The sequence below is a fragment of the Humulus lupulus genome, chromosome 6 (genome assembly GCF_963169125.1).
Source record: "Humulus lupulus chromosome 6, drHumLupu1.1, whole genome shotgun sequence".
In the NCBI taxonomy this organism is placed as follows: domain Eukaryota; kingdom Viridiplantae; phylum Streptophyta; class Magnoliopsida; order Rosales; family Cannabaceae; genus Humulus; species Humulus lupulus.
Genome location: NC_084798.1, coordinates 71,047,567 through 71,073,373, shown reverse-complemented (window position 1 = coordinate 71,073,373; position 25,807 = coordinate 71,047,567).

Sequence of the window (25,807 nt, the reverse complement as noted above, 5' to 3'; positions counted from 1 at the left end):
CCACTATAATTTGTTGTGTCATTTGCTATTCTTTCCATTAGATCTATTTCAACACCTTCCATCACATCAAGCATTTGACTCCGTGTGAGTTGACCAAAATGAGGGTCAACATTCTGGTGCTTTCATTGAGAGCTTGAGACGAGGTTGTTGAAGCACTAATGGTGAAAACAACAAAGAAGACTGGGCAGGCAGCTGGCGTTGCACCATCTCAACCTCCTCCTCCAAACATGGCTGAAAATGAGCCACACTTGGAATTTAATGAGGAGGAACTGGACTCCGAAATGCTGAGAAATACCCTGGGAGTATTGCAAGACGAATTGGCCAATCTGAGGGCCAGTCAAGAAAGTGCTGCGGAGACTATGGCGCGACAGCAGCAAGAAATAGAGCGTCAGCGCCAAGAGATGAGTGAAAGACAGGCGGAGATGGGAGATGTTCGCAAAGGAGTTTTACGGACAATTCTACGCGGGTGGTGTGCACCCAACTGAGGCAAACCAGCTGGTCGAGATACGCCAACAAGAAGGAGAACCACTGAAAGACTACGTCCAGCGTTTTATGCGAGCAGCCGCTGGAGCCAAAACAGTGGGAGATGAAGGAAAAATGATGGCCCTAACTGCAGGAGTTAGGCGTCGTACGCCCCTTTGGAGTAGCCTCAGGAAGCATGGGGTTAAAACTACCCAAGAATTTTTGGATCGAGCTGATCGATACATCAAGCTCGAGGATGCCATTCCCAGCGAGGGAAAGACCCCAAACAAAGATAAGGGGACGGAAGACCCCGCCAAAACTGCCAATGGGTCAAAACCCAACGACAATGGTAAAGGTAACGGGAATGGGAACGGAAAAAATGGGGGGAAGAGACCCCATAACGAACCTTCTACCTCCGAGAATAAGCGCGCTAAGGGCAACCATTATGAGCCACGGTTCACCAACTACACTGCCCTTGTCGAATCTCAAGCAGAGGTGTATCAGGCCACAAGTTCTAGTGTGCCTTACAAAAGACCCGCTGCCATTCGAAAGGATATTTCGAAAAGGGATACCACCAAGTTCTATCGTTTTCACAACAACTACGGACACGATACGAACGAGTGTAACCGGCTGAAGGATGAAATCGAGTTCCTTATTAGACAAGGACACTTGGGAAGATACGTGCGGGCCGCAGGGGCTTCCCAACGAGAGGCTCCAGGTGGCAACGAGCAGGCGCCTGCACGCCAACGCTCGCCACCTTTACAGCCTGACCCCGTGGCTGGCACTTTACTCACCATTTGCGGCGCCCGCACCTTGCGGGAAATAGCGGAAAGGCAAGGGAACGATATGCTCGGACCCTACGCCACGACCAGGACATCGAGATGATGACTGTGGAGGACCGGGCATCAAAGAAGGCTCGGTCAGTGGACGGTGAAATAACCTTCTCTGATTATGACGCCCAGCATGTCCGATTCCCACATTTCGATCCGCTGGTCGTGGATGTTCAAATTGCCAATATGATGGTAAAAATAGTACTGGTCGATACAGGAAGTTCAGTTAACATCCTATATAAATCTTCGCTGGAACGAATGAAGTTGTCCGTCAAAGACTTGAAGCCCTGCAACCAAACAATTTACGGTTTCTCTGGTGAGGGACTCGCTCCAACAGGCTCAATCAGGCTTCTGGTAACAGCAGGTACAGCACCCACTACTAGGACATTACTCACTACTTTCATAGTAGTCGATTGTCCTTCGGCTTACAATGCTGTAATTGGAAGAACGATACAGGTTGACCTTCGGGCTGTCACCTAAATATGGCACCTGGCCATGAAATTCCCAACAGACGCAGGGGTAGGACGCGTGTTGGGAAACCAGAGGGAAGCAAGGGAGTGTTATAATGCCTCAATCACTAAGGCCAAGAAGGGAATGTCGAGAGTCCTCCCCTAAAAAAGTTGCAGATGGCCATTGATATACAAGCCCAATCAGGTGATGAAGTCACCAAATAGGGTGTTTCCCAAAGTGAGGATAGAGACTTAGATCCTCGCTTTGGGGATTTTGAGGAAGATGTTGGATCTGTCGAGGACCTTGAGGAGGTCTAGCTTGACAAATAATTTTCGACCAGAGTTGTACAGGTTGGCAAAAATTTGGAAGCAACAACCAAGCACGCACTGGTGGAATTTTTTAGGAAGAACCAGGAAGTTTTCGCCTGGTCACATAAAGACATGGCTGGGATAGATCATGCAGTCATCAGCCATGTCCTGAACGTTGACAAAAGCTTTCCACCCGTGCAACAGAAAAGAAGGCTGCTCAATAAAGATAGATCGAAAGCCTTGAAAGAAGAAGTTGAAAAACTAAAGGAGAATGGGTTCATCAGGGTGGCATTTTATCCATCGTGGGTCTCTAATCCAGTACTGGTTCCCAAGCCGAATGGCAAATGGCGAACCTGTGTGGATTTCACAGACCTTAATAAAGCCTGCCCTAAAGATTACTTCCCACTCCCAAGGATCGACCAGCTGGTCAATGCAACTGCAGGCCATGAGATCCTGTCTTTCATGGATGCATACTCAGGATACAATCAGATTAGTATGCATCCCCCTGACGAGGATCACACTAGCTTTCAGACCGATACAGGGCTATACTGTTACAAAGTAATGCCCTTCGGACTGAAAAACGCTGGTGTGACTTACCAGCGACTAGTTAAAAACATGTTTAAGGAGTTAATCGGAGTAAACATGGAGGTGTACGTTGACGACATGCTGGTAAAGTCAAAAAAGGAAGAAGGACATGTGAAGGATTTACAAGAGTGTTTCAATGTTCTGAATAAATATCAGATGAAGCTAAATCCTCTCAAGTGTTCCTTCCGAGTTGGATCAGGGAAGTTCTTAGGGTTTGTAAATGTGGAAATTTCTCCTTGAGAATTTTATTCACGGATGAAGCTCTATAATACGAGACACCCTCACTAGGCGAGGGCCCTCGGCCATGTGCCCATCCGAACTTCACCCTCGCTATGCGAGGGTCATTAACTGGTCGTCCGTATGCGCCCGGTTCCATCAGGCATCAAGCCTTTCCTACACTCGGAGGAAGAATGTCAGCCTCGCCATGCGAGGGTGGGGGCTTTGTTGTGGCATCCATGCTCCTAGCCTCGCGACGCTGCACCTGGAAGGAGGAGAGGCAGCCTCGCTATGCGAGGGTGCTACCTTGTTGCTACGCCCGTGCCATGCTTCTACCTGAGGGAAAGGGGTCAGCCTCGCTATGCGAGGGTGTGGCCTTGCCACGGCGCTCTTGCTGCTAGCCTCGTGTCTATGCGACCCGCATAGACCGGCCCTGACCCTTGGCACCTTGACTTCTCAGGACATGCATAGGTTGAAGCCTCCTCGACATAGGCACGAGATCACTTGGGGGAACCTTGTTGATATGCCGAACGAACATGGAGCATTGAAGGGTGTTGATGCTCATAATCTCCTCAAGAGAACATATAAGGCCGAATCAGAGCCCCAAGGCCACCGTCTCGCAAGGCTTCCATTCCGCGAGGCGATCAAATGGGCGAGGCCATCATATGGGCGAGGCGCCCTATTCCGCGAGGCCATCATATGGGCGAGGCTCCCTATTCCGCGAGGCCATCATATGGGCGAAGCGCCCTATTCCGCGAGGCCATCATATGGGCGAGGCGCCCTATTCCGCGAGGCCACCATATGGGCGAGGCGCCCTATTCCTCGAGGCCATCACATGGGTGAGGCCATCATATGGCGAGGTCGTCCCATTCCGCGAGGCCACTGATCCGCTCGGCCCTTGGGCCACTCCCACCATGCCCATGCGCGGGGCCGAGGGAGGCTGCGAGGCCGTCAATGGCGCCCCATGCGCGAGGCCGCGCAAGGTCCCACGCGCACACGCCCCGGGAGGTCCACCAGCCCACCATCTTCTCAGGAGGTCGACACCCCATGACTTGACGCGTATGGGCCAAAGATCCCCTTTTCACACCTCGAAGTCCCTATGCTTAGGAGATCCAGTACGAGCCAAATGGGACATATTTGTACGACCAAGTACTAGGTACGGATATAGTGCCAGCAAGGATCATGGTCCGTACGTCTACGGTCATAGGTCAGAACCGGCACCACTACCTCCTGTGCCACTACGCCTGCCACCATGCATTAGATACGGGTGCAGATGAGTAGTGGAGACATCCTCCTGACACCTGCTCCTGTATAGGATGTACAACCGCAACCTCTGAGGCCACACCCCTAGTACAGTACGTATGTACCACTTGGTCCCCTGGACCACTATGTACCTGAGGCCATTAGAGCCCATTATAAAAGGAACTCTAAGACCACCTGAAAGGGGGTTGGAAAACTGAATGTAAAAAACGGGACTTAAGAAATAGATGTTTCTGGTATTCATGGTTGCCTAAGTTTTCTCCTGTTGTTTAGAGTTCTTTCTATCTGATTCATAGCTTCCTATAGCATAGAGATTGAAGTTTTCTAACCATCAATCGTTGACGAGTTCTTACCGTCAACAGTTTGGCGCCGTCTGTGGGAACGTAAGCACCAAGCTACTGTTCTGCCATTACTTCCGGCAAGGAGAAATGCCAAGACGTTCGAAGCGACTTAGGGTGCCTCAAGAGGTGGAGGTCCACCTTACCGGAGTCCAGCTGAAGGCCTCCATGAAGGATCCACCTCCACCCAGGGACGTAGAGCCCCCAAGGGACCCTGAGGTTCACGAGAATGACAAGGAGGCCTCGTCACCGGCCATCCCACACGGTGAAAGTCCTCCAAGGACAACTGCTGCACCACCCGGGAATGCCAACGAGTTCCCTCCTCCCAAACCACCACAAGTACCGAACTCCGGCCGGCAAGACCCGGGCCCCTCGATGCGTAGACACGATAAGCAACCCCGGGTCCATTCCGTGAGCTCGAGTTCCAAATCTCGTTTCTATGAAGAGGAGATTCATGAACTGCACCGTAAAAACCAAAGACTAGAGACTACCCTAGAGAACATGCAGGAGGTGTTGAATGGCCTGTTGCAAGGTAAGTCGAACATGACCCTACCCAAAGGGAAAGAGAAAGGTCGGGAAACCACTGTCCCGGTAGACGACGGGAGGACTAGACACTCCATCAGCAACACCCCCAGGGAGAAGCCGCAGGAGCATCCTGGACCGTCGAGGCCACCCCAGGGGCCAAGGCAAGGGAACAATGGTGGCTCTCGCAACAACATCGAGGTCACCTCAAAGAGGACGCCCGCAGATCTACGAGAGGAGCTCAACAAGAAGAAGGCGGATAAGAGGACTACCCCTCCTACTGTCCCTCGGAGCGGCGAAGGAAAGGAGGATGTCGACCCGTCCATGCTAAGAGACTCCCTGAGGAAGAAGAGGCAAGACCTCGATACAGAGATGAAGAGCCTGCGGAGTAAGATTGTTACCGCGTCTGGAGGGCAAAGCCTTGAGGAGGAGTTCGACTATGAATCACCCTTCACCAAAGAGATCCAAGCCATCCGACTCCCAGCCAACTTCAAGGAGCCTCATATGACCCCGTATGAAGGAAGCACCGACCCCAAGTACCACCTAGACGCATTCAATGACTTGATGAAATTAAGAGGGATAAGTAGCGGGGCTAGATGCCACTGTTTCGCAGTCACGCTAAAAGGACCCGCCTACAAATGGTTTAAGAGACTTCGGTCGGGATCCGTCAGGACATGGCAACAGTTTTCAGATGAGTTTCTCCAACAACATCATGCCGTGCGTGATTATACTATGCCGGGCACCAGCCTCGCCAATGTAAAACAGGGCAAAAATGAGAGTCTAAAAAGCTACATTCACAGGTTCAACATGGAAGCAGCCAAAGTGGGGAGCTTGACCCGCAGAGAGTTAAAAATGGCTATCACTGCCAGGGTGCTTCCGGGAAGCAAATTGTGGGATAATATGCTCAAAAGGAAAGTCACAGACCTAGATGACTTCTATGAGAGAGCACAGAAGTATATTCGTGTAGAGGATGGCCACGCGAACTTAAAGGCGGGAAAGTGTGAGTCCGCCGCAAAGCCCCCGACTAACGAAGGGTCGAATGGTGCAAAGAAGAAGAGGGCGTACGAAGGGCTGAGGGGTGATCAACATAGAAATCCCAAGCGGGGAAGCGACCCTAGGCAAACAGCTTATACCTTCTATACAGACCTGACGGATACAAGGGAGCATATCTACCTCACCAACGAGAGGCGGGTTCCCTTCAAGAAGCCCCCACCAATGAGGAAGGATCGGTCCCAAAGGGATCCAAATAGATACTGTCAATACCACAAGGATATTGGTCACACCACAGCAGAGTGTATTCATTTGAAAGAAGAAATTGAAGAGCTCATTCGCAGGGGGCACCTAGGCCGATATGTTAGGAAAGAAAGGCCGAAGTCGGAGGATGAACCAGTAATATCTAAGACGCAAAGAGAAGCTCCAGAGATCCAGGGAGAAGTAAGAACTATTTTTGGAGGTCCGAGGCTTGGGGGAAACTCCCGGAAAGGACGAGATAGGTACGCTAGAGAAGCCAGGCGAAGTCCACCACCTTGTGTCATGAGTCTGGAACAGCGCCCCCCGAAAAGCTTTAAAGGAGAAAATGACTCGATCACCTTTACAGAGGAGGATGCACGAGGGGTGCACTTCCCCCATAATGATCCTCTAGTGTTGACAATCCAGTTGGCCAACCTACGAGTGCATCGGGTCCTCGTAGACAATGGAAGTTCCGTAGATATCTTATATCGCCCCGCCTTGGAGAAGATGGGCTTGGGCATCAGGCACTTGAAGCCTTGTCAATCCACCTTATACGGGTTCGCGGGGAGCTTGATGCAACCCTTAGGGGTGATCGAATTAGCACTCACCATGGGAGAACAACCCCGACAGACCACGATCAGGACAAACTTCGTCGTAGTAGACTGTGCTTCGGCTTTCAATGCAGTATTGGGGAGGCCATCCCTAAGAGAATTGAAAGCAATCACTTCAATTTATCACCTCGCTGTCAAGTTCCCAACTCCTGGTGGGGTAGCAGGCATGAAGGGAGAACAAAGAGAGGCTAGAGAGTGTTATAACACCACCCTTCACACTTCTGCGAAACTGCGAGAACCGATGACGATGGTGGTGCATGGGGGCACAGACCCACAGGAACTAGATCCCAGAATCGTGAAGGACCCAACCGGGTAGCAGTAAGGCTCCCACGCCCGATGCAGGTAGTAGCTATGTTTAGTTTGTTGCAGGGTATGCTATTTTAGTAGACGAGAATCAAAGAGGTTACCTAGATAACCTCCCAAGTAGATGTAAGCCTTTTATCTATTTATATATCGTTGTAATCTGACTACTATGAATGAAACTGTTTTTCGCTTCGTATGTTACTTACTCCTTTGTGCAATCATCAACTAAAGTCCCCGCCAAGATAAATCTCACCAGGAACTTGGGGGGGTAGGACAACAAAAGTAAACAAAAAAAAAGAAAAAAATCTCTTATATTCAAAAGGATTAGCTACCCTTATGAATATCAAGGGAGTAGTTAAAAAAGAATAACCCCCAACGAATGGCCGACACCCCAAGAGGTGAGGCTGTAAGGAGGGAATCACCCGATAAGTCTAGATCGGCCATTAAGCCGGCTAGCCCAAAAAGGGTCTTACAAGGGACCCTTGGAAAAAAATAGTACTATGTATAAGGACGAGAAGGACGCTTCTCGCAAAAAAGTAATAAGCGCGCGCAAAGAACATAAAAGGACCACAACAGCCCAATGGGTTAACGTGTCCTTACAAGTATAATCAAGGTGCACCAGAAAGATTATCTTCATCAAATCAAAGAAAAACATACAGCCCACGAACAACAGTAGTAAGAGGGACCTGCCAGAGCCCCTTAAGTTTGATAAAAAAAAAAACAAAAAGAGAAGAAGTGGTGCAAGGGATTACACGCCCAAGGCATACATAGACTGAGTACAAGGGGACCTACAAATCTCCCCCTCGACCCTGCCACTCAGAAATCCTCTCGACGGCATAGTCCCCAAAAGAAGATAAGTCAACAGTGGGATTAGTCCTCTAGACAGCATGCAACGTTTTATCGATTATGCGATCCTCAACGGTCATAAGCTCAGCTTCGAGCACAGCGATCCTCCCATTCAGAGTTTGGACGGTAGCCTCCAGCTGAATGTTGGCATGAGAGGTTGATGCAGCCCGGGCCAAGGCGGTATCCCTCTGGCATACCACCTCGGCCAATTGACTTGACAAGGTATCCTTGGCAGTCTCAGCCACCGATAGGTTCCCCAGTGCCTCCTCAAGCTCGTGTTGCAACCGTTGGGTTGATGAAGAGTGAGAGGCAAGCAGTCGATGGTTTAAAATGGAAGCCTGTGTGAGGACGAGAATATAAAGCAAAGCCTCAAGGGTTAGACGACATGCCAGAAATAATATAAAAAGTATATATATGGCCAGCACAAATGAATAAACCAAGTATCGCAACAATTACCTGCAGAGAGGCTCGCATGTAGGCGCTCTCTAGCTGAGCCTCAGGGACATCGTGTAGCGTCCCCCATTCACCTTTGGGAAAGTTTCCTAAGTGATGGCTCATGGCTTCCCCATATTGGCTCGCCAGAGGATGATCTCCAGGAATAGAAACATGAGCTGGGCCGGGAGAGGCGTGAGTACCTGCCGAGGCCCGCTTTGGCAAAGAGGGGGATCAGGAAGGTCCCGACCCATCTGCAGTAGTGCGGGGGGCAGAAGAGTGTGGAGTCGCTTCCTGGGGTAATGAGACGCCTGTGGAGGCCCACCTAGGAGGCCCCCTCGGGGGTGAAGGAACCCCATCAAAAGAAGGAATGACAAAATTCCTTCTAGGCACAGAGGGGTGAGGGGCAGGGGCATCGAAGGCAAACTCACCGCCAGGCATTAAAGGCGACATCCGAGAGGTAGCACCGCCAATGTGACCGTCATCGGCTATACCCTTAGCCCTGCCAGCAACAGAGTACAAGCAGGAGTAGTTCTCAGACACCACAGTCTCCTCAACGTCCATATGGTCACCTGGGGAGTAGACATAGTCCCTATCGGCCGCTTCATCATAATTCCTTTCATCATGACCATATACCCACGGACTCTCAAGTACGGGCGCCGCTAGGGGTAAATCAACAGGGTCGGGTGATGCGGGGCGCGGATCCTCAGATTCAGGGGAGATGGAACATAAGGTAACTTTCTGGTCCGGGGTCAGAAGCCCGCACAAGTGGAGATTGCTCTCTGTGAAAAGGGCGCTGGCTTGTTTGCATGCCTTCGGCATAGCCAGAATTTGTATTACCCGGTCATGAGCCGCCCGTTTCAAGTTGGGACCAACGACCCCCAAGAGACCTGCCATCAAATGAAAGAAAATAACCACGGTTACAAGGACTATAAAAAAGAAAAGAAAAAAAAGAGGTCGAATAATAAGAGAAATTCCTGGTATATGGGGGCAAGGTGAGGATAGCCTTACGTGGGGTGTTGAAGCTAGAATATCGGGTCTGCCCACTGTAAGTATAGAAGTAGTCTGACTTCCACGCCCCCCTATTGGAAATAGATCCCTCCAAGAGGGAACTCCCTTTAAGGGTCGCGGCTTTCTGGAGTTGGTAGAACCCGGGGGCTGATGTATTCTCCCTCAGGGTGAAGAAGTAATGAACCTCACTTGTGGAAGGCCCCCTAGAGTACACCTGATGGTACAACACATACAAACAGCTGAGGATCACCCAGGAGTTGGGGGACAATTGTAGTGGCGCCAATTCAAAGTAATCCAGCACTTTGATGAAGAAAGAGTGGAGTGGCAGAGCTCCACCAGATCGGATTATGGCATCACTAAATGCCATGAACCCCTTTTGCGGTGCAGACGCGCGTTCCTTGCGCTCTGGTATAACGAACTTGAGGTTCAAGGGTAATTTATGGGCTTTCAGCATGTTGCCCAATTTCTTCAGGGTTACGGTAGACCTTCCAACTTCATCAGAAGTGTCCAAGACTCTCTTCGGCATCTCGGGTACCTGGACAAAGTAAGGGAGTTTATGAGCAACAGACTTTCTTAGGGTCCTAGAAGATCCCCCACATGTCCTATGTCTACCAGCTCTTTGCTTGACCCTAGGGCGCAAGACAGGGGATAGGAGAGGGAACACGGGCGACACCATGGAAAGGAACTCCGGCTCAACCAATTCGTGTCTACCACCTTCAAAGGAGGAATCCACGTAATCGGGAGACTCGTCACGACAAAAGGAAAAAGGCTCAGGGGGCAAGTTTTCTTCTAGGCAAGAAATTTCGGAAAGGCAATCCTGGAGGGTGGATTGTAGCTGGGAAATGTATGTCGCTTGCCGGGGGAAGAGATCAGAACCCGCGTCCCCGGGATGGGATTCTAGCTCCCTCTCTAGACAGTACGCCTTATGTCTAAGGTAAGATAGTCTCCTGAGATAGAGCGCCCGCACACCCCCGCGGTTAGGGGGTTTGCATGCGTCGACCTCCGATTCGGAGGAGGACAACTCAATAAATTCAACATTATACGGACCTTCGGGACATCGCCTAGACGCCATGGACAAGCTAAGACTCGAGGGCGTGTACGCATAAGGGCGACTCAATATCTACAACACGAGTGTGAGGGTATAAGAAAAGGGCCGGTGTATGAGTACTGGAAAGGCTATGCGAAGAAAATGCTAAACTCTGAAGGTTGAGTGTCATGCGACCGTCAATTCTACCCTCGTATAATCAATGCAAAGCAAAAGGGAGAAGAGATGAAGGAAACATACCTGTGGGAATACGAAGCTGAGGAGACGCAAGGACAGACTTACGAAGGAGCAGGAGCGAGACCATAGGAGCGAGGTAATGCCCAGCGTCACCACGAAGCTAAAGAAAAAAAAAAGAAAGGAGAATGGAAATAAAAGAAGGGGTACCTCAAAAATGCTTCTATTGAGAATAGAACCTTGGAGCTCTTGGAAGAGGCTTAGAGAGAATACCACTAGGCTAAGCAAGTCTTTGTGTAGAGAAGTGGTTTCAAGCCTTGGAGTATTTATAGGGAAAGTCAATGCTCCCTAGCCCTCGGATCTATTTCCCTATAAATGGTGGAGATCAAGAGTATGGGTAACCTTGGGATCCGCGGTGGAGGATGATTGGTCCTTATGCAATCTTAGGATCTTTCATGGATCCCCCAAGTGTTGGGTGACTTTTGTGTTTCTTTGGACACTAAAAAGAAACGCAACCCCAAGCCTCACCTCATGCTTCTTCAAAAAGCGTTGGAAAAATTGCCAAGGCAAAATCCCCCAAGATTGGCCGTGCATGTCAAGCAAGAGAAGTGAAGAAAGTCTACAAACACACTTAAAAATGTACTTATAGACTCGGGGGGAAGTGTAAATGTGGAAATTTCTCCTTGAGAATTTTATTCACGGATGAAGCTCTATACTACGAGACACCCTCACTAGGCGAGGGCCCTCGGCCATGTGCCCATCAGAACTTCACCCTCGCTATGCGAGGGTCCCTAACTGGTCGTCCGTATGCGCCCGGTTCCATCAGGCATCAAGCCTTTCCTACACTCGGAGGAAGAATGTCAGCCTCGCCATGCGAGGGACCCTCGCTATGCGAGGGTGGGGGCTTTGTTGTGGCATCCGTGCTCCTAGCCTCGCGACGCTGCACCTGGAAGGAGGAGAGGCAGCCTCGCTATGCGAGGGACCCTCGCTATGCGAGGGTGCTACCATGTTGCTACGCCCGTGCCATGCTTCTACCTGAGGGAAAGGGGTCAGCCTCGCTATGCGAGGGTGTGGCCTTGCCACGGCGCTCTTGCTGCTAGCCTCGTGTCTATGCGACCCGCATAGACCGGCCCTGACCCTTGGCACCTTGACTTCTCAGGACATGCATAGGTTGAAGCCTCCTCGACATAGGCACGAGATCACTTGGGGGAACCTTGTTGATATGCCGAATGAACATGGAGCATTGAATGGTGTTGATGCTCATAATCTCCTCAAGAGAACATATAAGGCCGAAGCAGAGCCCAAAGGCCACCGTCTCGCAAGGCTTCCATTCCGCGAGGCCATCAAATGGGCGAGGCCATCATATGGGCGAGGCGCCCTATTCCGCGAGGCCATCATATGGGCGAGGCGCCCTATTCCGCTAGGCCATCATATGGGCGAAGCGCCCTATTCCGCGAGGCCATCATATGGGCGAGGCACCCTATTCCGCGAGGCCACCATATGGGCGAGGCGCCCTATTCTGCGAGGCCATCACATGGGCGAGGCCATCATATGGCGAGGTCGTCCCATTCCGCGAGGCCACTGATCCGCGAGGCCCTTGGGCCACTCCCACCATGCCCATGCGCGGGGCCGAGGGAGGCTGCGAGGCCGTCAATGGCGCCCCAAGCGCGAGGCCGCGCAAGGTCCCACGCGCACACGCCCCGGGAGGTCCACCAGCCCACCATCTTCTCAGGAGGTCGACACCCCATGACTTGACGCGTATGGGCCAAAGATCCCCTTTTTCACACCTCGAAGTCCCTATGCTTAGGAGATCCAGTACGAGCCAAATGGGACATATTTGTACGACCAAGTACTAGGTATGGATACCAGTGCCAGCAAGGATCATGGTCAGTACGTCTACGGCCATAGGTCAGAACCGACACCACTACCTCCTGTGCCACTACGCCTGCCACCATGCATCAGATACATGTACAGATGAGTAGTGGAGACATCCTCCTGACACCTGCTCCTGTATAGGATGTACAACCGCAACCTCTGAGGCCACACCCCTAGTACAGTACGTATGTACCACTTGGTCCCCTGGACCACTATGTACCTGAGGCCATTAGAGCCCATTATAAAAGGAACTCTAAGACCACCTGAAAGGGGGTTGGAAAACTGAATGTAAAAAACGGGACTTAAGAAATAGATGTTTCTGGTATTCATGGTTGCCTAAGTTTTCTCCTGTTGTTTAGAGTTCTTTCTATCTGATTCATAGCTTCCTATAGCATAGAGATTGAAGTTTTCTAACCATCAATCGTTGACGAGTTCTTACCGTCAACAGGGTTCATCATTAATTCGAGAGGAATCGAAGCTAATCCCAAAAAGATCAAAGCCCTGATCGATATGAAATCGCTAGTAAAGATCAAAGATGTGCAAAGTTTGATTGGAAGAATTGCCGCGCTTAGTAGATTTATTTCAAAATCGACGGATAAGTGCGTCCCTTTCTTTAATCTACTTAGGGGCAACAAGAAGTTTGAGTGGACTGAAGACTGCGAACAGGCTTTCCAAGCCTTAAAAGCCCACATGGCGTAACCTCCCGTCTTATCAAAGCCTATAGATGGAGGAACTTTGCTCATATACCTGGCGATCACCGAATATGTTGCTAGTGCGGTGCTAGTGAGAGAAAAAGAAGGCGTACAAAAGGCGGTGTATTATGTGAGCAAGAGGTTAATCAGAGATGAGTTGAGATATCCTCCCATCGAAAGATTAGCCTATTGCCTAATTTTGGCCTCAAGGAAGTTACGTCCTTACTTCCAAGCCCATCCAATCACAGTCTTGACTGATCAGCCCCTTCGGCAAGTATTACAAAAGCTAGAGGCTACTGGTCGTTTGTTGAAATGGGCAGTCGAACTCGGGCAGTTCGATATCACATAATCACCGCGAGCAACAATAATAGGACAAGGCTTGGCTGATTTCATTGCTGAATTAAGTGAACTCCCAGACATCGAGCAGGGTGAAAAGCCTAGTGCGCCTGAGCCTCAAGTTGAAGCTCCTTCGTGGAAGCTATTCACAGACGGATCGTCCAACGAATCTCACGCATGAGCAGGAGTGATATTGATAATGCCGGAAGGGCATCGATTTCATTGTTGGGTTAAGGTTAGCCAAAGACATGAACATTAAAGTGCTGGATATTCACAGCGATTCACAGCTGGTAGTGAATCAGGTCTTAGGGGAGTATCAAGCACGAGGTCTGAAAATGGTGGCCTATTTGAACAAAACTAAAGATCTGTTGGCGTAATTTGAAAAATATACCCTCCAGCAAATACCTCGAGATCATAATTCAAACGCAGATGCCCTAGCTAAGCTCGCGAGTGCAAAGGATGCTGACACTTTAAATATAGTGCCAATCGAACGGCTGCGCGAGCCAAGCATACGAGCAGAAGAAACTGATATGGAGGTCCGGTTAACAGATACGTGGATGGCACCATACTTGGAGTATCTCACGAGCGGTATACTACCAGCAGATAGAAACAAAGCTAGGACCCTTCAGAGACAGGCTACTAGGTATATACTGGTGGATGGTGTTCTTTACCGAAGAGGATACTCAATGCCACTGCTCAGGTGTGTTACACCAGAAAGGCTAAAGAGATGATGAAGGAAGTACATGAAGGCTTCTGTGGAGACCACGCTGGGGGGCAGAGCCTATCAAAGAAGATTCTAAGGCAAGGTTATTTCTGGCCAACAATGAACGAAGACTCAATGGAGTTTGTACGAAAATGCGACAAGTGTTAGAGATTTTCCAAGATCCCACGGGAACCTCCTAATGAGTTAAATCAAATGCAAAGTCCATGGCCCTACGCAGTATGGGGTATCGATTTAATCGGGTCCTTGCCGACAGGAAAAGGCGGGGTGAAATATGCAGTGGTGGCGGTCGACTACTTCACCATATGGGCCGAAGCTGAACCACTCGCGACCATAACGACAAAGAAAGTACTTGATTTTGTCATCAAGAACATTGTTTTTCGATATGGATTGCCAAGAAAGATTGTCTCGGACAATGGCACCCAGTTTGATAGTGACATGTTCACAGACTTCTGCGAAAGGCGTGGCATAATCAAGAGCTTTTCTTCATTTGTTCATCCATAAGCAAATGGGCAAGTCGAAGCAGTAAATAAGACATTGAAGGATACTCTGAAGAAAAGGCTCCAAGGGGCTAAAGGAGCATGGCCAGAATAGCTGCCTGAAGTACTCTGGTCGTGTAGAATTTCTCACCGAACAGCAACAAGTCATACCCCATTTTCCTTGGCATATGGGTATGAAGATATGTTGCATATCGAGTTAGATCCGCCCTCGCATCGCAGAATCACATACGATCAAGACCAAAATAGCCAACTGTTGATGGAGTCCCTAGACCTGATCGAAGAGAAACGAGAAAAAGCCCAACTCCGAGTAGCTGCGTACCAGCAAAAAGTCGCTCGGTATTTTAACTCCAAAGTAAAAGAAAGAAAGTTCGGCGTCGGAGACTTAGTGCTTTGAAGAGTTTTCTTAAACACCCGCGACCCAGCTGCTGGAGTACTCGGACCAAACTGGGAAGGACCTTACCAAATTGAACAAGTCCTTCATCCAGGCACCTATAAACTTGCACGCTTAAATGGAGATCTCATTCCACGTTATTGGAATGGAGAACACATGCGCAAGTATTATCAATAAACAGTCCTTCTTAAAGGACTGTGTTGACGGTGAGAACTCGTCAACGAAGTTAAGTTGGAAAAATTATCAAATCAAGATTGCTAATTAGAAAGCAGTAAAAACTTGAACAAAAACTCGAGAACAATGATGGCACAATAATGGAGAAATCAATCTTTCATTCACACTCAAGGCTCTGCTACAGTCAAATTTTCCAACCCCTTTCAGGTGGCCTTGGAGTTCATTTTATAGTAGGCTCTAATGGCCTTAGGTACATAGTGGTCCAGGGGACCAAGTGGTACATACGTACTGTATTAGGGAAGTGGCTTCAGAGGTTGTGGTTGTACATCCCGTACAGGAGCAGGTGTCAGGAGGATGTCTCCACTACTTGTCTGTACCCATGTCTAATGCGTGGTGGAAGGCGTATTGGCGCAGGAGGTAGTGGTGTCGGCTCTGACCTATGGCCGTAGACGTACGGACCATGATCCTTACCCTAGTAATCTCACTGGCACTGCTATCCGTACTTAGTACTTGGTTGTACAAATATATCTCATTCGACTCGTACTGGATCTCCTAAGCATAGGGATCTCGAGGTGTAAGGAATGGGACCCTTGGTGCCTGCACCGGCCGTGGCATTGAGTAAGAATCTTGGGTCCTTAGCACGAGATGCCCGAAGCACCCTAGGGTCACCCACGGGTGCGGGCGATAAGCGCGTGGCCTCGCTCTTCGTCTTAGTGTGCAAGGCAAGATGCCTCCTCTGTAAGCCTTCCCCTTCGTGCGACTTCCCCTACATGGCCCCTAATGGTGTGGTTTGGGCCCATACGTATCAAGTGATGGGGTGTCGGCCTCCTGAGAAGATGGCGGGCTGATGGACCTCCCGGGGCGCACGCGCGTGGGACCTTGCGCGGCCTCGCGCATGGGGCGCCGTTGACGGCCTCGCAGCCTCCCTCGGCCTCGCATGGTGGGAGTGGCCCAAGGGCCTCGCAGCCTCCCTCGGCTTCGCATGGTGGGAGTGGCCCAAGGGCCTCGCAACCTCCCTCGGCCTCGCATGGTGGGAGTGGCCCAAGGGCCTCGCAGCCTCCCTCGGCCTCGCATGGTGGGAGTGGCCCAAGGGCCTCGCGAGACGGGGTGGCTTCGCCCATGTGATGGCCTCACGAGATGGGGTGGCTTCGCCCATGTGACGGCCTCGTGAGATGGGGTGGCTTCGCCCATGGTTGGCCTCGCCCATGCGGTGGCCTCGCGAGACGGGGTGATGCGATGGCTTGCCGAGACGACGGTGGCCTTAGGGCCTTGCCTTGGCCTTACATTTTCTCTTGATGAGATTATGAGCATCAACACTTGCCCCCCTAGTCTAGGAGAGGGCCTTTAGGTGCTCTGGTAGACTATTCATCTTGGTTCCTATAAATAGGCCTTCATGCATGACTTAATATTTACACCTTACTTCCTTGGCTTAGTGGTAGTTAGACCCTTGCTCCTTTCAAGAGGTAAAGGGTTCAATCCCCCACAACCACACTTTTTCCATAGTTTCATCACTTTTTCATTTTTTCATTTATATATATATATATATATTTTACATATGAGCTAATTTCTTGGTGTGTATATTTTATGACTAACACACATTCTTGGTCAATTCTTGCAGACGTGCATTTTCGACGTTTTGGTGCTTTTCGCTCCCGGACCTTCTTTGGATTCCGCCTTTGCCTTCTTAATCGCTTGAGGTATATTTCCTTTCCTTCTCCCGTTTATTTATTTTATCGGATCCAAACTAGCAATACTCGGGATGGGGTACATTAGTCTGAGCGAGTAGTCCATTTAGGGCGTTTGCGTCTAGAGGTATTAAGCCTATTCCTTTGTGTTTTGTAGCCTTCCCCTCGTTTACACGTGAGCCCCTTTTTGCCGTTGGGACGTGGTTTCATGGCCAGTGACGGCCGGTCCGACATACCCCCAAGGGTTGAGTTTATTGACCTATCCTCAGACTCGGAGTCTCCTGAGGGCAACCCTTACCAGGACTATGATTCTTTGAGCCAGGCCCACATTCGCCACCTTGAGTGCATGGCTGATCTTAGGCGTAAAATTTGGGTGGTAGAGAGCGAAATTGACTCGGTGTCGAGGGGAGATGGAGGACCTTCACCCCTGAGCCTTAGTGACCATATAGCGCGTCTTAGGACGACCCTTTTCGAATTGCGGTGGGAGTTAGAATTTATGGAGGGACACATTCCGCCAGAACCTCCCACTCCCTCCTGGCCTGATGACGGCCATGGGGCTGCCAGCTCCTCTCCTCAGCCCCTAGTTTCAGTTGATCCTAGCTTAGCGCTTCCGCCATCGCTCCCTCGATGGAAAACTCTTGCTATGAAGAAAAAATGGAGGGTTAAGTGTTCTGCCTCTTCCTCACATATTTCTTTTGATTTTGCAGATATGTCGAAAGCACGCAGACAGGTGTCCGCCCAGGAAGAGGACGACGCCCCCTACTGGCGTCCAGCCTAGTGTCCCACGTGTCTCCGAATAAATTGAAGGCGATCATGAAACACTACCGAGCTCCTCCAGAATACGCCCTGCACGTTCCTCAGGAGACCTGCCGGGCCGACCGCCCTAAGCAGGGCTTTGTGGCTTTGAGTGAGCAGATTCTGAAGGCGGGTGGCACCATTCCTCTGCACCCGTTCTTCGTGGCGGTTCTCAACTATTTTGATTTGGCCCCTCTCCAACTGTCGCCCAACAGTTGGTTGAATTTAAGTTGCCTCTTCATTTGGTTCAAGGATAACGAGCAACGCGCCCCGACGACGCAGGAGGTGCATTCCTTGTATAACCTTATGGCAGTGCCCAAGTCCAAGGGCTTCTACTATCTGCAGAAGGCCAACAGTGAGCTCCCCTTAATAGATGGCTCGGTGTCCAATACAGGGCCTTGGAAACAGGACTTCTTTTGGGTAGAGGGGCCTCTCTCGGTTCGTGAGGGCTTTCGCGCCGGCCCTAGTAAGTATCCTGGTCTTTCTCTTTTTCTTATCAAAACTTACTGTTTTGCACTCTTGCTTGTACTGACGTCGGCGTGGTTCTCGTAGGGCAATTTGCTGATCCCTCGGTCATTGGGTCGGAGGCGGAGGCCATAGGCAAACTCCTTGCAGCAGATTCCGCCCTGAAGAAGGCAGCAGTCCTATTTACGGTGGAGAATCTCAACCGCCACCAATTTTCCCCGGTCTCTAACCCCAAGTTCCTGTGGTCGGTCACTGTGTCTAAGATGGCTATGGCTATGCCGGCTGGGCCATCACTACACGATGGTGAGGCTGAGGTGGAGATGGAGGATGCCCCCCCGTCTCCAGGGGGATGCCCTCCTTATGACTCCCATGGCCAGGACACGGTATTTCAATCTCTGGACCCGCAGGCCGCGGCAGGAGGTTACTCTCCCCCTGGCCTCGATGGCAGTGACGCCTTCCCTCAGGTCCCTCATGATCTCGGCGTACCGGATGCCGATTATGCTGGGCTCACGGAGCTCCCTTCTGATGCACCAGGGTCTCAATTTTTCCCCTTTGCTGCGCCTCCTCCTGCTTCGGCGAGCGGGTCATCTGTTCCTATCCAACAAGATGCCCCTAGCGCGGAGGCGGAACCTTGGGTGACCAGGATGGCCACATCTTATGCGCAGCGTTTCATTCCGATAGCCTCGGGCCTCCCTGTCTCCGACTGGAGGAGTCTAGGGAACGTGACCCAACCAGACCTTGGGGAGATGCTAAGGCGTGCCGCAGCCTGGGTGAGGTCTTGCACCTTGCGTTGATTAGTATTATGTATAGGTGCACATGTGTTTTGCTTTTTGTTACTTATCGCTGACACCATTGACTTTCTTGCGCAGGTCTACATCATGTCTCTTCGGCATGCTGACACGTCCGGCGTCCTCTCCGCATCTACTGCTCAGAGGGATGGCCTCGTGGTCCAGGTCCAAGAGCTTGAAAATGAGCTCAGCGTAACCAAGGCCTAATTGTCAAAGGCCCGAACAAAGTATGCCAAGTTGGACTCGAAGAAGGATAAGCTGAAGGCCCAGATCAAGGAGCTAAAGGGCAAGGCTAGAGGCTTGGAGCGCGAACTCCGGGGGGCCAAGGCCGCTGTGTCCACGTTGCAGGAGAGGGTTACTCAACTGGAGACTGAAGTTGAGGCCCTTAGGGCTGAACTACAAGTGGCTCAGGAGAAGAACGCTTCCTTGGAGGCTGAGAAGGCTTCCTGGGAGGCGGAGAGGGTCATAACCGAGCGAAAGTCTATAGATCGTGCTCTTTACAATGTGTGGAGGCAGGATCCCAACTTTGACTTCTCCTCTTTTGGCGAACAGGCCGTTGCCCGAGCGGCCTGGTGGAGTGCCCACTATAAGAGGCCTTGAAATAGTCTTGCCCCTTTTTTTTTTTTTACTTTGTAACATCATTATTAGTATTACTTCTCTTTTGGTAACTCTTGTATTGTTTTAAGAACTCCCTTTTTTTTTCTTTTAATGTATAAATACATATGTTGCTTATTTATTTTCTGTTCTGTTGCATTGGAGGCCCTTTTAAGCCCGGGGTTCAGTTGGTTTCCCTCTTTTATCTATCAGTCTGGAGGTCCTTTGGAGCCCATGTGAAAGGGTTCGCTGGGACTTATTTTTGTGCCTCTTAGTTGCTTTCATAAGGATATTTTGACCCCTTGGGTCGTAGTTATCCTTTTATGTTTTTCTTGCGCGCGCTTATTATTTCTTTGCGAGAAGCGTCCTTCTCGTCGTTATTCATAGTACTATTTTTGCAAGGGTCTCCTTTGGGACCCTTTTTGGCTAGGCGGTTTGGTGGCCGCTCTAGACTTATTATTATTGTCGTCACCATGCATTTTTTTTTGTAAGTCCCTATGGCCTCCCTTGGTATTCATAAGGGTAGCTAATCCTTACGATCCCAAGGGGTGCCTTGTAAGGACTTTCGTTGAAGGCCCTAGTATAGGGGGTCTTTTTGGTTTTTGGTCATTTCCTCTTGATAGAGGGCCCTTTTTTTTATTTTTAGGATACTCTTGGTGGAGGGTCCTCTTTTTTAGGAAGGCCAGGGGTCTTCTTGGTAGAGGGTCCCTTTTAGGGGCCTCGTTTTTAGGAGGGCAAGGGATCCTCTTGGTAGAGGGTCCCTTTTAGGGGCCTCATTTTTGGGAGGGCAAGGGGTCCCTTTTTAGGATCCTTTGATATAGGGCCCTTTTTAGGTTCCCTTTGCTAGCTGCCTGCTGTCGCCTCCTATCTTGCCCCCCAAGTGCCTGGTGAAATTTATTTCGGCAGGCACTTTGGCTGATGCCCACGTAGTGAAGGAAAATAATACATGAGGTTGAACAGTTTTACCCACAACATGCAGTTCCATTCATCACATTCATAATAAACGGTCTCATACAAATAGTTGCAATGGTACATACGAAGATTTTTTTTTTATAAAACAACAATAAAAGACTCACACCTACTTAGGAGGCTGTCTAAGTAACCTCTTTGATTTCTTCCTATCATATTAAGGCAGTGTGCAACACTTGTTCCTTTTTCCCTCGAACATGGGCGCCTTACTGGTAGTACTTCCTCAGGTGCTCCGCGTTCCACGCTCAGGGTATGAGGGTGTCGTCCATACGAGCCAGCTTGTACGTGTTCGGGGGGATACACTGAGCAACCTGGTAGGGCCCTTCCCAATTCGCCCCCAGCACTCCCGCTCCTGGGTCTCGTGTGTTTGGGAGTACCTTCCTTAGCACCAGGTCGCCAACTCTGAAAGTTCTCTCTCGTACCCTCGAATTGTAGTACCTTGCGGCGCGCTGCTGGTATACCGCCACCCTCATTTGGGCTTTTTCTCTCTTCTCCTCCAGCATGTCTAAGCTTTCAGCCAGGGCTACGCAGTTGGCTTCGTCTCCATACACCTGTACCCTGTGGGACTCGACTCGCATCTCGACTGGGAGCACGGCCTCACACCCATAGGCCAGGGAGAATGAGGACTCCCCAGTAGTCGTGCGTGGGGTGGTTCTATAAGCCCACAACACATTTGGTAGCTCATCTGCCCAGGCTCCCTTCATCTTTTCCAGCTTTGTCTTTAGGTTCTTCTTAAGGACCCTGTTGATGGCCTCCACTTGCCCATTGGCCTGGGGGTGCACCACCGCGGAGAAACTCCTCCTTATGCCTCTTTCCTTGCAATTTTCATCGAAGGCTCCTCCTTCGAACTGGGTACCATTGTCGAAAATAATCTTGTAGGGTACTCCATATCGACACACAATGAATTTGTTGACAAAAGAGGTGATGTGCTTGGCGGTTATCTTCACAAGGGGTTCCGCTTCTACCCACTTAGTGAAATAGTCTACTGCCACCACTGCGTACTTTGCTCCACCCCTGCCTGTAGGAAGAGCACCGATCAAGTCTATCCCCCAGATGGCAAAGGGCCAGGGGCTGGCCATGCTGGTCAGTTCACTTGGGGGTTTCCGAGGGTAGTTGGCGTGCCTCTGACATTTGTCGCATTTCGTGGCAAAGTCATGCACATCTTTCTCCATGGAAGGCCAGTAGTATCCTTGTCTCATGGCCTTCCTAGCCGTAGAGGGTCCGCTCTCGTGGTTGCCGCACTCTCCCTCATGTATCTCCCGTAACACTCTCAACGCCTCCTCTTCTTCTACACACCGCAGGAGGGGCATTGAGAATCCTCTTTTGTAAAGGACCCCATCTACCAAGGTGTATCTTGCGGCCTTGTACACCAATCTCCGGGATTCGTTTCTATCCGCAGGCAAGGTTCCTTCTTCCAGGTACCTCTTGATTGGCTCGGTCCATGATCTCCTCGGGGCACTAATCATGTGTACGTCCGCGCCTTCGATACTGGGTTTTGGTAAGTACTCTACGGGTATTGATTCCAAGACATCACTATCCTTGGTAGATGTCAGCTTTGCGAGTGCATCGGCATGGGTGTTCTTCTCTCTGGGGATTTGCTCTATAGTGTATGCCACTAATCGTCCGAGATGGCCCTTCACCTTCTCCAAATAGGCTGCCATCTTAGGTCCCCTTGCCTGGTACTCCCCCTTTATCTGGCATACTACCAATTGCGAGTCGCTAAAGATATGAAGGCGCGTTACTCTCAGTTCCTGGGCTAGACGCAGGCCAGCCAGGAGTGCCTCGTACTCTGCCTCATTATTGGAGGCCTCAAACCCAAATCGGATTACGCAGTACATTATGTGTCCCTCGGGCCCTGTCATCATGATGCCCGCTCCTGATCCTCCTTCATTCGACGCCCCATCAACGTGCAAACTCCACTCCTCTGAACCTCCTAGCTCCTCCTCCGTAACAGGCTGCTCTCCTTCTTCATTCCTTCCTTCACTCGGCTAATGGGTGAGCTCTACTATAAAATCTGCCAGCACCTGTCCGTTGATGGAAGCCCTTGGAGTGTATACAATATCAAACTGACTTAGCTCAATCGACCATTTCATTAGTCTCCCTGAAGTCTCTGGCTTATGTAAGACTTGTCTCAAAGGACTATCTGTTAAGACATCAATTGTATGTGCATGGAAGTAAGGCTTCAACTTCCTTGACGCCACTACTAGCGCATAGGCCAATTTTTCGATCTCTGGATACCGGCTCTCCGCGTCCACCAAACGCTTGCTGATATAGTATACGGGTTGTTGCTGCTTCTTCTCTCCCTTAACCAGGGCTGCGCTGATGGCGTGCTCAGACACTGCCAAGTACAGGTACAGCTTCTCGCCCTTCTCCGGCTTTGCTAACAGGGGCGGCTTCCCCAGGTGCTCTTTCAGCCTGATAAATGCTTCCTCACATCTTTCATCCCAAGCGAACTTTTTACTCCCTTTGAGGATGTCAAAGAATGGGAGGCACTTGTCGGTGGACCTTGAGATGAACCTATTAAGGGCCGCCACCCTTCCTGTTAGGCACTGCACCTCCTTCTTATTCTTTGGCGGGCTCATTTCTATGAACGCCTTTATCTTGTCAGGATTGGCCTCGATGCCTCTGGAATTGACCATGAAGCCCAAGAATTTCCCTGAGGATACCCCGAAGGTGCACTTGGCTGGGTTCAACTTCATCCGGTATTTCCTGAGCGTGTCAAACATCTCACCCAGGTCTTTGTTGAGCTCTGCTGCTACTTTGGTCTTTACTAGCATGTCATCCACATACACCTCCATATTCCTTCCTATCTGATTGGCAAACATTTTATTCACCTGCCTTTGATAGGTGGCTCCCGCGTTCTTGAGCCCGAAGGGCATCACCTTGTAACAGTATAGCCCTTTGTCTGTAATGAATGACGTGTGCTCTTCATCTGCCGGGTTCATTGGGATTTGGTTGTATCCTGAGTAGGCGTCCATAAAACTTAGTAACTCATGCCCCGCTGTTGCATCTACTAATTGATCTATCCTGGGAAGTGGGAAGCTGTCCTTAGGACAAGCTTTATTCAAATTCATGAAATCGACGCAAGTTGTCCACTTCCCATTTGGCTTTGGCATGAGTACTGGGTTCGATACCCACACAGGGTAGAAAGACTCGCGGATGAAACCGTTAGCCTTCAACTTGTCAACCTCCTCTTTTAACGCTGCGTATCTTGTTGGGTCTAGCGCCCGCCTTTTTTACCTGACGGGCCTTACTTCTGGGGAGATATTCAGGTGGTGGCACATCACGCTGGGGTCTATGCCCACCATCTCCTCATGACTCCATGCAAATACGTCTAGATTATCCTTCAAAAATTTCATCAACTCCTCCTTAACGTCACCTTGTAGGCTTCTCCCTATCTTCAATTTCCTTAAGGGTTCCTCTGTCACCGTAATCTCCTCTACTTCTTCCACTGGTTCTGCTCTTGCCTCATCCACGACCCGAGGGTCCAGCTCCTGCGGACCCCCCGTGGGCGTACATAGCGCCTCATGTACCACCATGGCCATTGGCTCACGCGGCTTTGTAGGCGTGCGGAGTGAGGTGTTGTAACACTCCCTCGCCTCCTTCTGTTCTCCTTTCATACTTGCGACCCCTCCTGGAGTCGGGAACTTGACAACCAAGTGATATATTGAAGTTATGGCTTTCAATTCTCTCAGGGAGGGCCTCCCTAATACCGCGTTGAAAACTGATGCACAATCTACTACAACAAAGTTAGACATGACTGTAGTTTGGCGGGGTTGCTCCCCCATGGTAAGTGTCAATTCGATCATCCCAAGGGGTTGCACTGAATCCCCTGTAAATCCGTATAGGGACGACTGGCAGGGCTTCAGGTGACAAATGCCCAGTCCCATCTTTTCTAAAGCAGGGCGATATAAGATGTCCACCGAGCTCCCGTTGTCCACTAGGACTCGATGCACACGCATATTCGCCAATTGGACTGTCAACACTAGCGGATCATTATGGGGAAAGTGCACCCCCTGTGCGTCCTCCTCAGTGAACGTTATAGAGTCGTTTTCCCCCTTGAAACTCTTCGGAGGTCGTTGTTCTAAACTCATGACGCAGGGAGGCGGACTTCGCCGAGCTTCTCTTGCATACCTATCTCGCCCCTTCCTGGAATCTCCCCCAAATCCTGGACCTCCAAAAATGGTTCGGACCTCCCCCTGTATTTCTGGGGCTCGCTCTTGTGCCTGGGGTGCTGTGGGCTCGCCTTCTGGCCTTTGCCTTTCTCTCCTGACATAGCGGCCCAAGTGCCCCCGGCGGATAAGCTCTTCAATTTCCTCCTTCAGGTGGATACACTCTGCCGTGGTGTGCCCGATGTCCTTGTGGTACTGGCAGTATCTACTGGGGTCCCTTTTGGACCGATCCTTTCTCATTGGCGGGGGCTTTTTGAAGGGTACTCGATCTTCGTTGGTGATGTAAATATGCTCCCTGGTGTCCGTGAGGTTCGTATAATGAGTATAGGCTGTTGGCCTATGATCACCCCCTCGCTTGGTCTTCCTCTGCTGGTCATCCCTTGACCCATCGTACGTCCTTTTCTTCTTTGCTACATTCGACCCGTCGTTAGTTGGGGACTTCGCGTGGGGCTCCTCCTTCCCTCCCTTCAGGTTTGCGTGGCCATCCTCCACACGGATGTACTTCTGTGCTCTTTCATAGAAGTCATCCAGGTCAGTGACTTCCCTCTTTAACATGTTGTCCCACAATTTTCTTCCTGGGAGCACTCTAGCGGTAATGGCCATTTTTAACACCCGGCGCGTTAGGCTCCCCACTTTTGCGGCCTCCATATTGAACCGGTGAATGTAGCTCTTCAGGCTTTCCTTCTCCCCTTGCTTCACGTTGGCCAGGCTGGTACCTGGCATCGTGTAGTCCCGCACGGCATGGTGCTGCTGGAGGAACTCGTCAGAGAACTGCTGCCAGGACCTGATGGACCCTAGCCTTAGCCTTTTGAACCATTTGTAGGCGGGTCCTTTCAGAGTAACAATGAAGCAATGGCACCTGGCACCACTTCCAATCCCTCTCAATTTCATCAAATCATTAAACGCATCCAGGTGGTATTTTGGATCCGTGTTTCCTTCGTAAGGGGTCATATTGGGCTCCTTAAAATTGGCAGGGAGCCGGATTGCCTGAATTTCTCGCACAAAGGGCGACTCATGGTCGAAGTCT